The sequence below is a fragment of the Lottia gigantea genome (assembly GCF_000327385.1).
Source record: "Lottia gigantea unplaced genomic scaffold LOTGIsca_36, whole genome shotgun sequence".
Classification (NCBI taxonomy): domain Eukaryota; kingdom Metazoa; phylum Mollusca; class Gastropoda; family Lottiidae; genus Lottia; species Lottia gigantea.
The window spans coordinates 819,445-826,474 of record NW_008709220.1 but is presented as its reverse complement, the minus strand read 5'-3'; positions in this window follow the sequence as shown (position 1 = coordinate 826,474).

Here is a 7,030-nt window from a genome sequence, read left to right as displayed (position 1 = left end):
CAGAATGAGTATAAAAACAGTTTTCTGTAGTCAGAATGAGTATAATAACTGTTGTCTGTAGTCAGAATGAGTATAAAAACAGTTTTCTGTAGTCAGAATGAGTATAATAACAGTTGTCTGTAGTCAGAATGAGTATAATAACAGTTGTCAGTAGTCAGAATGAGTATAAAAACAGTTTTCTGTTGTCAGAATGAGTATAATAACAGTTGTCTGTAGTCAGAATGAGTATAATAACAGTTGTCTGTAGTCAGAATGAGTATAATAACAGTTGTCTGTAGTCAGAATGAGTATAATAACAGTTGTCTGTAGTCAGTATGAGTATAATAACAGTTTTCTGTAGTCAGAATGAGTATAATAACAGTTGTCTGTAGTCAGTATGAGTATAATAACAGTTGTCTGTAGTCAGAATGAGTATAATAACAGTTGTCTGTAGTCAGAATGAGTATAAAAACAGTTTTCTGTTGTCAGAATGAGTATAATAACAGTTGTCTGTAGTCAGTATGAGTATAATAACAGTTTTCTCTAGTCAGAATGAGTATAATAACAGTTGTCTGTGGTCAGAATGGGTATAATAACAGTTGTCTGTAGTCAGAATGAGTATAATAACAGTTGTCTGTAGTCAGTATGAGTATAATAACAGTTTTCTGTAGTCAGAATGAGTATAATAACAGTTGTCAGTAGTCAGAATGAGTATAATAACAGTTGTCTGTTGTCAGAATGAGTATAATAACTGTTTTCTGTAGTCAGAATGAGTATAATAACAGTTTTCTGTAGTCAGAATGAGTATAATAACAGTTTTCTGTAGTCAGAATGAGTATAATAACAGTTGTCTGTAGTCAGAATGAGTATAATAACAGTTGTCTGTAGTCAGAATGAGTATAATAACAGTTGTCTGTAGTCAGAATGAGTATAATAACAGTTGTCTGTAGTCAGAATGAGTATAATAACAGTTGTCTGTAGTTAAAATGAGTATAATAACAGTTTTCTGTAGTCAGTATGAGTATAATAACAGTTTTCTGTAGTCAGAATGAGTATAATAATAGTTGTCTGTAGTCAGAATGAGTATAATAACAGTTTTCTGTTGTTAGAATGAGTCTAATATTAGAAAGAATATTAAAAGGATTAGAATTCGAGCTGGGTTATATGTATATCCTTTATAATTATCAAACACGAGGAGGTCATATTTAAAATATTTTCTGTATAGTTTTTGTACCTATTGTTCCATTGTCCACAAACTTATATCTGTGCATTGTCTATCTATCATATATTTCAGAGGTTTTTGTTTAAATTACAGGTTTGTGGCTTCATTGCATGTAAGAATTTGATAAAGGATCACCTTCCTTACAAGTTGGCATGATATCAATTAAGGTATTTCAATGTGACCTTGGAATAAAGGTTTATGTGTTTGTACTGTCATAGACAAAGGCAGCACACATGATTGACTGACAAAAGTTTGACTGATTGGTAAATGATTTAATGTCCAAGAAGAGGAAATTCCGAACAATTTTGTCTCTGAACATAGATAAGTTTTAATTAAGGTCCTCGATGTTTACGAGGAGCATAATTGCCTTGATCAGTTTAAAAGATAGAAAGACGACTCGTCTTTTCTTGAGAAATAAATAATCAAATATTAAAAAAAAAAATATTGTTTAAGATTTAAAATGATTTAAAATCTGCAACCAATCAATTGATTATTGATCTTATCGATTAGGATTGTTTGATTTACTGGGTGTAACATGATATATCTGTTTGAAAGATCTTAAGTTGGTGTCAAATTCTAATCGAGATCTTTATGATATGTATATTAAACATTGTTTATTTAGAGGGGTGTAGTTTCGTAGTCAAGTGGCTACACTTCTATTTTAACAAATTACAGATCCCTGGCATGTTTTAATGACTATAACCAGCCAGATTACTATATTTAAGGGTGCCCTCCTGCAAATTGCAAAAGAATTCATTCCACATATCAGAGGGAGTAAAGTGATATATTATACTTTATAGACCAAGCCCCCGTTTCACTAAACTTCTTAAGCACAAAATCTTATTAAGTCTGCCTTACGCAAGAAATAATAAAAAAATGCATTTCACTAAAATTCTTAACTAAGAAATTCTCGCAAGTTTTGGCGTAACTTACGACAGCTATAGCCAAACCTGTCGTAACTCAAGAAATGTTTCAGAATAGATGCAACTTGTCATTTTCTGAGAACTCATTACTATCAAACATTGAATGTTTTTCACATTTTTCTGCATAATTCGCCTTATTTTGACCTTTCAATTTTTGGACAATCAATGTCAAGGTGACGTCATTTCACTCTTCAAATTCGCAAATTTTCACCACTAAAGACCTTTTTAATGTATATATTATAGGACTTATAAGTTTTATGAAATATATTTCTTTCCTGTAAATTATTGATGAAATAAAGATGTAAATTCAACAAAACAATGCTGTAATAATTCCCTTGTAGCTAATGCTTCCTCTGGGAAGTGGGAAGTTCCTACTTGGAAGTTGTAATTACCACTTGATTCTATTCGGGACATATTTGAAATATTAGTACAGACACATGCGCTCTAGAGAGAAATATACTTTATTTGCATAATAATTATATCACGTGTGTCCATTATATAATTCTGATTGGTTGCCAAACATTAATAGGTCATATGACGTCATATGTCGTGAACTCGAAATAATTTTAGCTACCCGAGTTCTCCAATAGAAAACACGACTTTCGAGCAAAATTTGAAGTAACGAATGCTATATACCATCTCGGAAGTCGTATTTCCCATAGGTAACAAATACAGCATAAGATCGTCTTAAGTCGTAATAGTTTGGCGTAAACGTACGCACTTTACAAAATAACGCACAATTTCTTTAAAAATAACTCAGACAGTTCATTTTCTATATTTGTCTTTTCTATATATGACGGAGTCTCAAGAAATGACGACTCGTCATTTCAGCATACAGACGCGGATAATTCTGGACATACATGAATTTGAAGGCTGGAATTTCGAGGGTGAGCTGTAAGCACTATAACTAATTAGCTGAGCTAAAAAATTACCGTTACTGAGAATAAAGTACAATTGCTCTAACTGATGGCCAGCCTTTCCCTTTAAGAGTTTCTGTAAAAACTGGTATTTTTTGCGTAATATTTTTACAATGTAAAGGGAAAGAAGCGACACTAAATGATTTCAGACCAACTTAATTCATTGTCATATGATCTCATATAGCATAAGAATTAACACTTACTGGTTATCTTTGATAATATTTTTCAATTTAAAGGAAGAGAATCAATTCCTAATACCGAATTAATTCATTGTTACAAAGACGACGATTGTAGTCAAGACATCATTCAGTACTTCCAAATAATGTTGAAAGTGCGATTGTAGGTGGACTGTTTTCAGTCATATTATAACACTCATTATAACAATCTTTCCCTCGTTCACGATTCATAGAATCAGAGGTAGGTATAAAATAACAACAAACAAACCCACACCGACCGGCAGTAGAAAATACGGCGATAATCAGCATTAATAAACACCGGATGTAACTATCAAAGTTGAAGTTTTTGAAAGATTTTTGATAGTGACAAAATCCGTTCCAGAGAGGTCGTCAAAATGATGCCTATTCCTCGATTCAAATAAGCGATATATTTTTTCTGGTAACACGTTTTTGTTTTTTAAAGAATCAATCGTATTTTAGTCTCAGAGACAGGAAATTTTAGCTAAACTAATTGGTAATAATGTTCACAGCTTACCGTCGGAATTTGAGCATTCCATTCCGCTAGCGTCAAGAATTATTCTTGTGTGAAGTTAAAATGACGACTCGTCTCTTCTTGAGACTCCGCTATATATAGAAAAGACATATACACGTTTGAGGTATTTTTGAAGGGATTGTGTCAGTAGGTTTGTAGTCTATTTCATGACCCAAATCAACCCCGAACCACGGCAATGTCAATTACCTTTAAACAATTTCTTTTGTATCTATACATTTTTGTCAAATTCGGCATGAGGTATTTGCCTATTCTATGTAGTCATGACCTGATATTTGCGGTGTCTTTAATCCTCCGACAGCCTCCAACTACTCCAGAGTGTAGTCTAATTAAAATTAGACCGGTCTCTCGTACCGTTTTTTATTAACTTAATTTTTTTTATTTAGCCACTTCAGTTAGGGTCTAACGACGGCCTTCTTAAACATTCGTCACCTCCGCCCAATCAAATTTCTGTCCTTTCAAACACTAAGATTTAGTGACGCAAACAGAAAGTGAATTCACAGAATCCTCACGTCACAAATTCAAGCATAGGGGAGGGGGGATTTGATTGGCTGGCTGTGTTTTCAAACTGACGAATGTTCTATAAAGCCGTCGTTAGACCTTACCTGAAGGGCTCAAATAAAAAATAAAAGTTAATAAAAAGCAGAACGAAAGTTTGGTCTAATTTTGATGACATGTAGACTGTGTCGGAGTGGTATTTAGCTACTCTGACACTCGCATTGAAGAGAAAAGACATGGTAATTTTTAACGAAATTTGTATTTTTATCTGTAATTAAAGTTTACATTCTAGACACACGTCATCTTCACAATCATCTTCTCTAAAAAATAAAATTATTAATTTTATCATTATATTCAATAAATTAAAAATAAATAAACAGCAAATTTCTCAAATATACAAACTGACGCCATTGCAAAAAAGTGAAGAGAAAAATATGAGAACCATTGAAAGTGTATATGAATTTATTACCACAGGTATGAATCAATACTGGTCAAATGTGAAAGTGAAACTGTCCAAAATATGTTTATTGCATGATATAAATTCTTTCGGAAGAAAATGAATTTCATTTGTGACGTCACATCATGAGAAAAGGGCTGATTTCACGATTTCATATAGCCGAGCAAAGTTATTTATCAATATCATGGGACGATTCAAAAACAGAAACGCGATTATTTTCATATTTTTTGGTAGACTGAAATGTAATAGAAGCTATAGACCTAGAGGTTTGTCTTATTGAGTTGATTACTACTTTAACTACCGTGAAATAAAGTGGACTGCTCCCCTTTTTTGAATCCGACCTGAGTGTGCACCAATACTTTTGTTGGACTACAAAATCATTAATCGAAAAATTAATAACTCAGTTGTCTCCCTTTGACCACATTTGAACATGAAAAGCAATTTGCACACAGACAGCTTAGAAATCATATTTCGCCACTTTGCAGTTGCGTGCAACCAAGCTTGAGTTTTCGTCCAGTCAAAATTAAAACGGCGTCCGTTGGGATCATGGGACCCATAATGTTACACGTGATGGTATCACTATTTTCGCTAGATAGCGATCAACTGAAAAGTGGTAAATTCAAGGACTATAATTATGACTAGATTTAAGAATGTATACAATTCAAAATTAGTATCAGAAGAGCTGTACAACATGCCGACACTGTTAGACCACTATATTACTAAGTGACAATTTCGACATAATATTAAGCACTACAATTGAACATCTCATATATTCTTCTTTTTAAAATAAATAATTTCAAGGTTTGAAGAGGTAAAAAAAATGTCCAAAACATAATGAAAAAATTTGAAAATTTCGCTAATATGAAACAAGTTAATGAATAACGATAACATGGCAAAATAAATAAAATAAATAGATTGAAAAATAAATAAATAAAATTATATTATCAAAACACACACGAATCAATCGGCACACTTTCATAATTTTATAAATAAATTATAACAAATTAATATTTACAACAATTTGATTAGGATACAGATCTAGACGTAATATTTGTAGTTTTGTTCTCAGGGTGATTTCACGTTCCCTCTATGGCAGGGGTTTCCAACCTAGGGGTAATTACTGCCAAGAGGATAATTTCAATATTTTAAGAGGTAATAGGAGCGATTTGTAGTTGCTTTTGGACAATTATAATTTAAGTCGTTCTATTCAGCCGGGCTATATTCTCCGACATGAAAACGATTGCATGGGATATTGAAAGAGACAATCACGAAATAGTTAGGATTTATAGGGGGAAGAGGGGAAGGGGGAAGGGGGGAAGGGAGATAAAACAATCGATCAAGGATCCTGAAAGGGACAATAAATAGAAAGAATAAGGTCGAAAACCCCCGATCTTTAACCAGAGGAAATTCACCTTCAATTCAGACTAAGTCGATTTCATCCTCATAGGGTAATGGTTCAAGCTAACCAATCAGAAACTCTGATCAAGTGTTTTGACTACACAAATTAGTGTTAAACAATAATGTTAAAATAATCTATAGCTTTCAATTCAGAACACCAGACATCATTAATACTACGAATCTAGATCTTAATTTTAAATTCGGGTTGAGATTGTATTGTATTTCTTTCTATAAGGTTCTAGAATATCAGTATCAACAGTCTGCTTAAAATTAGATCATACTTTAAAACCATACTTTTAATATAGCAACCTATATTGAAAATAAATTTAATAAAAAAAACGGAAGGAAAGTTTGGTCTAATTGAAATTAGACTGTCAATACTAATAAATGGAATAAAAACATAAAACACAGTATCATCATAATAAATATCATAATAATATATGACACGAAACTTTGGAATGATTTGTTTAAAATTGTGCATAAAAAATCTGACAATATGATTAAAATATGTGCAACATGACGTTCAAATCGGAAAGCTGAAACTTTGTATTTTATACACACTGATATCAAATTATAGAATTATATACAATATATAGAAACAACGTCATAATTTCTTGCTACGTCACAGCAAACGTCACACAGTTTGAATTAGGTAAAACACCATATTACGTCATAATTTATACCATTAATTGTCAGGATTGTCACCAAAACTTCTACAGTCTGATCTTGTCACACCAAACGTTCCTCTTACACCATCGACTAGGATGAAAAACACACGCTTTGAGCCCGTGTTTTATCACTGTTGATATGCATTTTGTTTGGATGTTTGTAACACATGAATTCGTTGCAGTCTTTACGTTGTGCTAGCACTTCTTCCGGCTGTCGGACCAGAGACACTTCGAGGCTTCGA